Genomic DNA, 12,440 nt, shown 5'->3' on the forward strand with positions numbered 1-12,440 from the left:
TTACAAGGCATATAAAGAAATAGGAAAGTACAGCAATTCAAAGGGGAAAAAAAATCAACAGAAACTCTCCTTGAAAAATACTTCATGACAGATCTACTGGACAAAGACTTATTTAAAACAACTATCTTAAAGTTGCTCAAATAATTAAACAATGATGAGGAGAAGTCAAAAAATGATGTATAAATGTGATGGAAAAATCAATAAAGAGAAAGAAAACTTAAAAAGAAACCACAAAGAAATTCTGGAGCTGAAAAGTATAACTGAAATTAAAAAAAAAAAAAAAATCACTAGAGCAATTCACAGGCAGATTTAAACAGGCAGAAGAAAGAATCAGCAAACCTAAAGATAATACAATGGAAATTATTGAGTCTGAGATGCTGAAAGGAGCAAGATTAAAGAAAAGTAAAAAGAGCCTAAGGGATATGTGGTACGCCCCCAGGTGACAAACATGCAGACTGTGGGAGTAAGAATGAGAAAAGGCAAAGGAAATAATAGTTAAAAACTTTCTAAATATGATGGAAACATGACTATAATATCCAAGAAGATTACCGAACTCAAAGGGAGTTGACCTCAAAGAGATCCATATGGAGACACACTGTAATCAAACATTTGAAAGACAGCGACGAAGAGAATTTTAAAACCAGCAAGAGAGAAGAGATTTGTCACATACAAAAGTTTCTCAATAAAATAATCATCACACTTTTCATCAGGGACTTTGGAAGCCAAAAGACAGGGGGCAGCCTGTATATGGCTGACCCCCAACTTATGATGATTCAACTTAAGATATTTTTACTTTATAATGATGCAAAAGTGATACACATTTAGTAGAAAGTGTACTTCAAATTTAAATCTTTCTCTGAGCTAGTGATATGCAGTATGGTGCTTTCTCATGATACTGGGCATTATAAAAAGAGCTTTGTGTTATATGACTTGATTCAATTGTAGGCTAATGTAAGTGTTCTAAGCATGTGTTCATAATAGACTAGGATAAGCTGAATACTTAGTAAGTTACGTTTATTAAACTCATTTTCTACTTACAATATTTTTAACTTAGGATGGTTTTATTGAGACATAATCCCATCATAGGTCAAAGAACGTATTTATTCAGTGCTAAAAGAAACAACTGTCAACAAGAATCTTATATCTGTCAAAACTCTCCTTGTAAAGTGAGGGAGAAATTAAGATATTCCTAAGAAAACAAAAGCTTAGGGAGTTTATTACCACTGGATTTGCTCTGCAAAATAATCTCAGGGGAGTTCTGCATGGCAAAATGAAAGGACACTAGACAATAACTCTAAGCCATATAAATAAATAAAGGTCTTAATAAAGGTAAATATATGGGCAATTACAAAAATTGGTATCATTGTAACAATGGTTTGTAACTTTGCTTTTTGTTTTCTATATGGTTTAAGAGACCAATACATTAAAAAAACATTAGTCTAAAAGCTAATGTTATTGTAATTTTGGTGCTTAATTCCACATTTTGTTTTCTACATAATTTAAGAGACTAGTGAATTTTTTTAAACGCTAGTTTATGTTTTGGGGTATAAATATATAAAGATGTAAGTTTGTAACATCAACATACCAATAGGGTAAAAAAAACAGCTGTAAAAGAGCAGATTTTTTATATGTTATTGAAGTTAAACTAATGGAAATTCAAATAAGAATGTAATAACTGTAGGATGTTACATGCCATCTCCAAGGTAACCATAAAGAAAATCGCTATAGAATATACACAAGAGAAAATGAGAAAAAAATTAAATATTTCATTACAAAAAAATTAAACACGAAAGAAAAATGTAATGTAGAAAATGAGGAACAAAAAACGCATAAGATATATAGAAAACAAATAGCAAAATTATAGAAGTATGTTCTTGTCAATGATTAAATATAAATAAATTCAATTTTCTAATCAAAAGACAGATTATTATAATGAATAAAAACATATGATCCAATTATATACTATCTACAGAAGACTCACTTCACATCCAAACACAAACAGATTGAAAGTAAAAGGATGAAAAAAGATACTCCCTGCAAATCGTAACCAAAAGAGAAAAGAGGTAACTATACTATATAAGACAAAATAGACATTAAATAAAAAAAAATTTACAAGAGACAAAGAAAGACTTTGTATATTAATAACAGGTTTAATACAGCAAGAAGATATAACAGTGGTAAACATTTATATGTGTAATGGCAGACCATAAAAATATATAAATCATAACTGACAGAATAGAAGTAAGCAATAGACAGATCTACAGTAATAATTGGAGATTTCAATCATCTACTTCCAATAATGTATAAAACAATCAGACAGAAGATAAGTAAGGAAATAGAGGACTCAACACAATAAACTAACTAAATCTAATAGATATAGAACACTTGACTCAATATCAAGTACATAAAGGACATTTTCCAGATAAAACATATTTTACACAAATTGTTTTAATAGATTTTAAAAGATAGATATCATAAAAGTTATCTACTAAAACCATCTCAGGATGAAGACAAAGTTAGACATCAGTAATAGAGATAAAACTAGAAAATTCACAAATTTGTGGAAATTAAACAACAAACTCTTAAACCAATGAAACAAAGAAGAAATCATAGGAAAATCAGAAAATACTTTAAAATGAATGAAAATGAAAACACAACATATCAAAACTTATGGGACACAGTGAAAGCGGTACTGAGGGTAAATTTTTATAGCTACAAACACATTAAAAACAAGAAAGATCTTAAAACAACAATGTAACTTTACAACTTGAGGAACTAATAGAATAAAAAGATACTAAACCAAAAGCTAGCAGAAGAAAGGAAATAATAAAGATTAGAATGAAGGTAAATAAAATAGAGAATAAAAATACAATAAAAATCAATAAAACCAAATGGTTTTTTTTGAAAAGATTAACAAAATTGACAAAACTTTAGCTAGTTGGAAAAAAAGAGCAAGAAGACTCAAATTACTAAAATCAGATATAAAAGTAGACATTACTATCTACAAAAATTAAAAATTAAAAAGAGTACTATGAATAATCTTACATTCATAAATTTGATAAGCTAGATGAAATGGACAAATTCAAGACACAAAAAATCTACTAAGATTAATTCATGAATAGAAAATTCAAATAGACCTATAACAAGTAATGAGAATTAATGAGATAGAATAAAAGATCTCTCAACAAAAAAATAGCCCTAAATTCAGAACTTCACTAATGAATTCACTAAGAGCTAATATCAATCCTTTTTTGAAATTTATCAGAAAATTGAGAAGGCAGAAACACTTTCTAACGCATTTTATGAGTCTAAGGTTATCCTGATACCAAAGCCAAAGACACTACAAGGAAAAAAATTACTAATATAGATCAATAACTCTTATAAACATTGATGCAAAAATCTTCAGCAAAATACTAGCAAACCAAATTGAGAAGCATATTAAAAGGATTATACACCATAACCAGCTGGGATTTATTACTGGAATGCAAGGATATTTCAACAGATGAAAACCAATCAATATAATACACCACATTAACAAATGAAGGGGAAAAAATGTGATTATCTCAGTTGATACGGAAAAACACATGGCAAAATTCAACACCCTTTTAGAGTAAAAACACTGAACAAACTAGAATTAGAAAGAACTATCTCAACATAATAAAAGCCGTAAATGAAAAATCCACAGTGAACATCATACTCAATGGTGAAAAACTGAAAGCTTTTCCTCTAAGATCAGGAACAAGGCAAGGATGTTCACTTTTACGTCTATTTAACACAGAACTGGGAATTCTAGCCAGAGCAATTAGGCAAGAAAGGGAAGTAAAATGCAATCAAATTAGAAAAGAAGAGATAAAATTATATTTGCTCTCAGACAATATGATCTCATATGAAGAAAATCCTAAAGATTCTATATACACACACATACATGAGAAAACAAAACCTATTGGAACTAATCAATTCAACAAAGTTAGCAGTATACAAAGTTAACCACAGAAACCATTTGCATTTCTACATACTAGCAATGACAATCAGAAAAGGAAATTACAAAGACAAGTCCATTTAAAATAGCACCAAAAAAATAAAATAGTTAGGAATTAACTTAACCAAGGAGGTGAAAGATTTATACAATGAAAACTACAAAACGTTGCTGAAAGGCATGGGTAATGACTTTAACAGGAAATAAACTTTCTCCAAAATTCCTACTAGACATCTACTTACATCTCCTTGTGCAGACTGTATTTATGGCAATATTTGCTGCAAGACAGACTACTAAATAAAGTTGTAAAGCTATACATATTGCTGCCCTGAACAAATACCAGGCTTCTATTAATTAAAAAGAAAAGGAGAAAGGATTACGGTTATACAACTAACAATCTTGGGTACTAAATTTTTATATTTTGACTTGATGGATTATTGAGAGCATTTGACTGTGCATAAAATAATAATGCAGATTATTTTTATAAAACTGGTAAAGTATCTGGAGATTACATGTATTTAAAAATAAAGAAAATTAGTAAACATGACAAGTATTAACTGCAGGGAAAACAAAAAATTGTACAAAAACTTAAACAATCATGATTTACTATTTGTCTCCATGATAAACCTTGTTTTTATAACCATAATAATGTAAATGCTGAAGTCTTTCTGACTTCAGAAGAGAAGAAAAACCATTTCAGAAAGTTCTCATTTTTCTATCCTTGCTCAGCTCTAGAGTTCCAGGTTACAGTGCATTGAGATCCTCCCCTAGGAGACTAATATCAAGACTAATATCGCAGACTCTCTGGGTTCAAGTGGACTTCACATCAATTAGGACAACATTCCAGCTTAGCTTTTAACTGATATCCCAGACAAGCAAATATTTGGCTTCTGCTTGAACATATTCTCTGACAGAAAGCTCACTACTCTTCCGGATAGTCCATTCTATTTTTGGACAGCTCTAATTACTGCCAAAGATTTCCTATAATAAGGTTAAGGTCAGCCTACTATAACTTCACTTTAGTCATCCTTTTCTACTACCTGAAGTCCTACAGAACACATCCAATTCCTCTTTTATGAGAAAGTAATCAGTTATTTGAATACTTTTGTAAAGCAACCCACTCACAAACTTCTCAACGTCAAATTCTTCTTCAGGCCCTCCAGACACTTCTAAATAATATGGTTTCACATTCCAGTGACATTTTGGACACCTCCTTTTGGATGCACTTCATCTGGTTAATGTCCCTTTTAAAATGTGGCACCAGAACAGAACACATGATTGCCAGATGGAGTGGAGAAAAAAATGCAAACAGCAAATTTTTGAATTTTATATTATATTAGGAGATATCTTATAATATAAGTTTCCTTTGGGGGATCTTATAGCAAAAGACAATCTTTATAAAAACTTATGGAAAGCCATGCATTCCATCCCCCAGGACTTTACCAAACATACCTGTCCCCATTTGCTGTCCATAATGCTAAAAAAGTATCAAAGTCTAGGCACGAAGTAAGAGAGAAAGGGGTCTGGGCGAGCCATCTTCTCTTTCAGGAATCAAAGAAGAATCATAAACTAAGATTCTTTTAACAATCCTGAATATCAAATAACTGCAAGATGCGATCTTTTTCCAATACCCTGCTCTACCCACAAGGAGAACATGTCCCAGTTTGCTGGATTAAAACACTCAGGCTCTGTTTCTGATCTGCGGTCTCTGTCAGTATTCTTTTACTTCATATCTACTCATTCCTCTTCTTTATACTCATTTTAAAATGCACTAATGGAAGTAGCCTGCCACGTGGCTTTCCTTTTTGCCACTTTTTCTCAGGAAATGTGATTAAAGAACTTGGAGCGAGCTGTTTTATGCACAAATATTCAGACAGTCTCTTAGCAATAAATGGCTGTCGCTTCTATTATCTGTCTGGCTTTCGGTTCCATTATCTGTTGTGAATTGGTGCAGGGCTCTGTAAAACAGTTTTTAGGCAGCCTCATTACTCTCTTCTACACCTTCTGCTCCATCTGAGAGTGTTGCTGCTGTGATTGCTGGATAATGTTTGCCATTAGACAAGGCACATAAAAGAATCAAGCTATGACTAATTCACTTGATGGCTGTGTGCCCTGTGCCATGCTCATTAACACCTCCTGACTCCGTTATTAAAGAGAATCACAGAACAGACCTCAGTAGGCTCACATTTATACTATGGGTGCTTTATTTTCCCATTTGAGCCACATCCGTATCACTGACTTGCCCTGATCACCCTTACCTTCTACCCCAGGCCTATTCCACTCCTCCACACCTAAGTTTTTCACTGAGTAAGTAAATGCATGTTGGAGTCTGTTGCCAAGAGAAGCCTTTTGATTGTCTAGAAATGGGGATTTATACCATCTGAAGAATCAACCATTCACCTTTCCATAAATAGTCATCCCAAGATGTTCCTGGTGGAAGTCCAAAGAGAGAGCAATAGTATCACCTTAAAATGTTAAAGTATACCCAGCCATTCTGTAACCATTATTTCACTTCAGGTTTATAACAACCCTGTGTGGTAAGCTGCATAAATAGTATTCTAGCATTTGTTTTATTACTAGATTTCTAACTCAGAAGAGATATACAAAAGACAGGTTATCTATAATACTGGGCAAAAGCATGCACGTGCGCGCGCGCACGCACACACACACACACACACACACACACACAAACACACACACAAAAAGAGAAAGAGAGAGGAGACAGAAAGAGAAAATATAATTTCCTTAGTACTGATTCACAGTATTCTGACTTAAGACTATAGTGGCATCACAGTTGCCTTTATTAACTCCAATTGAATAGTCATAAATCCATATGATAATCATTACTGTTATTCACCAATATCTAGGTATCCTCTACTTTTGAGTACTTGAAAGATTGCGCTAATCCACCTCTTGAAGTTAGGCGTGGCCATGTGATTTGACTTGACTATGAAATGTAAATGAAAATGACATGTGTGTATTTCATGTGGAAACATTTAATTGCAAATGCCTTACTCTATAGCTTGGCTATTCCCTTGCCAAGGAATTCCAGAAGCATGTATCCATTTGGATGTACCTTAAAATCTAAGTAGCCTAAGATACTAAGTTACCACATGGAGTTCAGTTACCCTGGAAAAACACCTGAACTTTAAATGAGCACTAGGTAAAATTTTATTATGCTAAATTACTAAGATTTTTGGAGATATTTGTTACCACAGCATAACCTAGTTTATACTGACTGATATAGTCTTCATTTGTTCTAGATATCTCATAAAATTAAGCCATTTGTAGAAGTGAAAATAGATGTAGCATAGTTAAATAAGAAAAGATATAATTGAACTTAAAGTAAAAATTTCTAATCCAATCTAAGACATAAACTCTTCAGGTGATGTTGCCAAGGATTTTCACTGCACAAGGACAACCATCTGGTGAAAACAAGTGAAGTCTGAAATCTAGTCCATGCTCTGCACACTAAGCTGTGCATCTTGGTTCAATGCAGTGCCCATCAGTAGTGAACATTACTTTAATTCACATAAAAGTGCTTTATGTGAAAGCTGAATCCCTGAACCCAGATCTCACTTACTTTTTGGATGATCTATTAAACATCACTTAACTTCTCTAAAGCTTTTTTTTAATATATTTTTTTACTTTTAAAACTTGAACAAATATTTTTACTATTTTGGTTTTTAGGAGATTTAAATTGAAGAAGTTATATAAAAATGCATATGTAGCATCTACTACATAAACCAATAGCACTCAAACTTGAAGCATTAACTTTGATTGTTGAAAGACTCCATCAGTAAATGTGCAGGTAATTTTCGTGAATAGAATAAATGACCACTTTCCAAAATAAGTGGCTTGAGAAGCTTCACAAATGTGTTATATTTTACTTGTTCTATATTATGATAATATATGTTTACAAGTAACAGGAATCTGGTATGAGGTAGTTCAGTGAAAAAGAGAAAGAGAATGATAATTGCTTTGCCTAAGCAAAACAACATTTGAATAAGCAAACCATGAGGAGAAGAGCTATGAAGCATATTTTGGGACAACTAGAATCAGAAAGTTAAACATGACCACGCACTTCTCTCTTTCCATGTCTTTTTCTTTTCTGTTCTTTTTTTCTGTGTACCACTTACCTTTCCTCTCATTTCAAACTGTCTTTTTCCATATAATAGAAAACTCAGTTGCCAAGAGTTCTTAAATTTTCCACCGAAAGACAAAAACTAACTCTTTTTTCTTAATTACTTTTCAAGAAAATTTCAGAAATAATTCTGATTGACTAGTCTGATAAGTGACCCACCTTTAGACCAACAAATTGTTTACAGGGAACAAAACATTCGATTGGTCCAACTTGAGTAATATGTCATCCATAGACCAATAAACTGTAGCCAAACATGGGATCAGGGTCATGAAAAATCATGGTAACCCCAACTGAAACCAATTGGTTGGAAAAGAAGAAAAAATTTTCAAAAGAAATGAAGGTAAAGTTTAGACCATACCATAGATGTCTTCTTTAGATAGTAACAGGGTAAATCAGTTGGAAAAGTGATGATAAAAAAAAAATCATCATTCTTTTGAGAAAGGGAAAAACAATTATATGTCATGGAATCAGTGGCAGAATTTAGCAACATACCTCTATTAGAGTAATTTTCCAGGAAGACAGATTGCCTAGGTCAGCTAGATGTTTTCCCATTCATTACCTCTTCTCTTATAGGGCAAAATTCATTCATCAGGGAAACAGATAAATCAGAAGTCACCTAACTACTTTTCTCAGAATCCCCTTTGTTATATGATTCTAAGTTAGAGTTTGCCAATAAGAAAAACTTACATGAGATTTTGGAAGACAGAAGTGATTTGGGAGATCAAAGTGACCACATGCACGGCTAGAGGCTAATTACATAGCTAACCAAAATAGTTGATGGGGAGCTTTCCCTGAGACTCAAGAGTTGGAGTAGTTTCATGGCAACATTTTTGCAACTACTCACTTTAGAGTTTCAAGCTATTTCTCTGATATTTTGACTGCACTCTTTTTAATTTTTCCTCTCCCAGGTAATCTCTGATTTCTACATTAAAATATTATTATATATTCTATATAGAATTCAACATTCTATAAAATAATATTATTCCTGCATTATTTAGAATGACTGATTTTTTTATCCTAACAAAGACTGGTACAGGTAGAGATCCAGTTACATACAAGTAAAACAATTCTAGGCTGGTTGACTATAATACACCTTCAAAGATTAAGAATCAGGGTGAGTTCGGTACAGAAAAAGAACAAGAGAGAAAAAGAATTAGGAGATTGTTTGCCTAGTATAATAAATAGTACAGCAGATCTCAGGGTCCAACATGAGAGGACATTCCTATAAAATGCTTGAGTTAATTTTTTTCTTGTGTTATAAGAATCTAAGTGGACAGTTGGTAACTGTAAAATTAAATAATATTCAATGTTAATTTCCTAATTTTGATAATTGTACCATAGTTTTATAAACAAAAATTCTTATTTTTAGAATACACACTGAAGTTGTTGAGTTTTGCAACTCGCTCTCAAATTGTTCAAAGAAATAGGATAGAAAAAAAGAAGAAAAGAAAGAAAAGAACACTGGAACTCCCAACTGTATCCAGCAGTATTGAGGAGCCCACCTCAATTTGTGTCAGTGAAGGCCAAATTTCAACTCTCACATGGCAGTAACAACGCAGTGCCCTCCTCTCCCACTGCCAAGGTGGAGTCAGAAAAACTTATTTAAAACAGAGGTGTGAATAAGATCTGGTTTCTCCTAACATAGTACCCAAACTGTTTAGGTTTCAGTTAAAAAACACTGATGCCACGTATCAGAAAGGTCTCGAACTGAATGAAAGAAGACAATCAGTAGAGGCTACACACTGAGATAACAGCGATGTTAGAATTATCTGACAAGCACTGTAAAGCAGCCATAGCAAAAATGCTTCAAGGAACAATGGTAAACACAGTTGAGGCAAATACAAAAATAGAAATTGCCAACAAAGAAATAGAATACCTCAGAAAAATCAAAGTATAAAAAAAGGACCAAATTAAGATTTTAGAACTTAAAAATACAATAACAAATAAAAAAACTCAGCAGATCAGTCCTACAGCAAAACAAGGGGGAAAGAGTAATTAATGTACTTTAAGAACAAAAGAAATTACCCAATCTAAACAACAGAGAAAATTAAGCTGAGAGAAAAACAAACAAAACAAAAAACAAAAAAAATCCCAGCAAAGCCTCAAGGACCCATGGGAATACACAAAAAATCTAACATTTGTTTCATTGGAATTCTAGAAGAAAAAAGAAAAAGGGTGAGACTAAAAAAGTTCTTGAAGAAATAATATACGAAAAATTTTCCCAGTTTGGGGGAACAAAGGAAGAATGAAAAGAACATCTAAGTAACACATAAACATACAGATTCAAGAGCTGATAAAATACCAAACAGGAAAAAAAAAAATTTACACAAAAACATATCATAGTCAAGGTTCTGAAAACTGAAGACAAATAAAAAACTACCAAAAGAAGCAAAAGAGAAATAAAACCTATATGGAAAAACACCATTCAAATTACAGTTAATTTCTCCTCAGAAATCATAGGGGAAAGAAGGAAGTGGCACAATGCTTTTCGGTTGCTTAAATAAAAGAACTGTCAACCCAGAATCCAATGTCCAGTGAAAATACTCTTTAGCAGTGAAAGGGAAATCAAGCCATTCTCAGAAATAGAATAATTAAGAGAATTTGCCATCAGAAAACCTACCGTAATAGAATGCTTAAGAAATTTCTCTAAACAGAAAAGACATGATAAAAGAAGGAATCTTGGAACATTATAAAGGAAGAAAGTACATGGTAAGGAAAAAATATGGATAAATAAAAATAAACTTTTCTTCTCATGAGTTTTCTAAATTATTTTTGACAATTAAAGCAAAAATCATGTCTGATAGGGATCTAAATGTATGTGGAGAAAATGTTTAAGAAAGTTATACTTTAAGTGGGGGGAGGTTGAGAAATATAAAGAGAAGTAAGTTTTGTATACTTCACTTGTGGCAAAATGACACAAGTAAACAGTTTGAGTGATGTATATGTAATGTAAAACCTAGAGCAACCACTAAAACAGCCATACAAAGAGATAACAAGCTATAGTAAAATCAAAATGGAATTATAGTAAATATTCCTGTGAACCAGAAGATGACATGAAAAAAGAAAACAAAAGCAAAAAATAGAATAAACAGAAAACAAAAAATAAAATGACAAATTTACCCCTAAGACATCAATTATATAAATGTAAATGACCTAAATACATTAAATAAAAGACAGATTGACAGAAGAAATAAGAAGAATAGAGTGGTAAAGATCACCCTACCTGATATGAAGTCAATATATACCTACAGTAAACAATATAGTTTGGTATTGGTGGAGGAATAGACACATAAATCAATGGAACGGGGTAGAGAACCCAGAAATAGATTCACAAAATTATATCCAACTGATTCTTGACAAAGGTGCAAACATAATTAAATGCGGGGGGGTGGGGACCCTTCAACTAATCCTTACATCTTATATAAAAGTAACTCAAATGGTTTGTGAAATTACATGTAAAATACAAAACTATAAAGCTTTTATTTAAAAAAAATAGGAAAAAGTCTTGGGTATCTTGGGTTAGATAAGAATTCTAAATAACATTAAAGACATGACCCATAAGAGGAAACAAATGATAAAATAAACTTCATCAAACTTACAAATTTTTGCCCCAGGAAAGACTCTATTAAAGGACTGATAGAATAAGATTCAGACTGGAAGAATATATTTGCAAACTACATACAACAAAGGAATGTTACCTGGAATATATAGAAAATATCAGAACTCAATAGTAAAAACAAGCACCCCAGCACATGAAACATGTCCATTGTCATTTGCCATTAGAGGAATACAAATTAATACCATAATGAGATATCACTATACACCTATCAGAATGGCTAAACAAAAAATAGTGACAACACCAAGTGCTGGTGAGACTGCAAAAATGGATCACTCATACATGGCTGGTGGGAACATGGAATGATACAGCCACTCTGGAAAACAATTTGGCTATTTAAATAAAAAAAAAAACAACTAAACATGCAATTACCATAAAAAACAGCATTCTACTCCTGGACATTTCTCCCAAAGAAATGAAAACTTATATTCATTTAAAAACTTATACACAAATGTTTATGTCATTATATTAGTTTGCTAGTGTTACCACAACAAAGTACCACAAACTGGATGGCTTAAACGACAGAAATTTATTGTCTCACAGTTTTGGAGTCAAGGTGCCAGCAGAATTGTATTCTTCTGAGGGTCGTGAGAGAGACCGTCCCATGCCTCTTGCCTAGCTTTCTTTTGGTTTACTGGCAATTCTTGGTGCTCCTTGACTTGCTGAAGCATCATCTCCAATCTTTGACTTCATTTTAATATCCT

The sequence above is a fragment of the Pteropus vampyrus genome, unplaced genomic scaffold, assembly GCF_000151845.1.
Source record: "Pteropus vampyrus isolate Shadow unplaced genomic scaffold, Pvam_2.0 Scaffold14, whole genome shotgun sequence".
NCBI classification, from domain to species: Eukaryota; Metazoa; Chordata; class Mammalia; order Chiroptera; family Pteropodidae; genus Pteropus; species Pteropus vampyrus.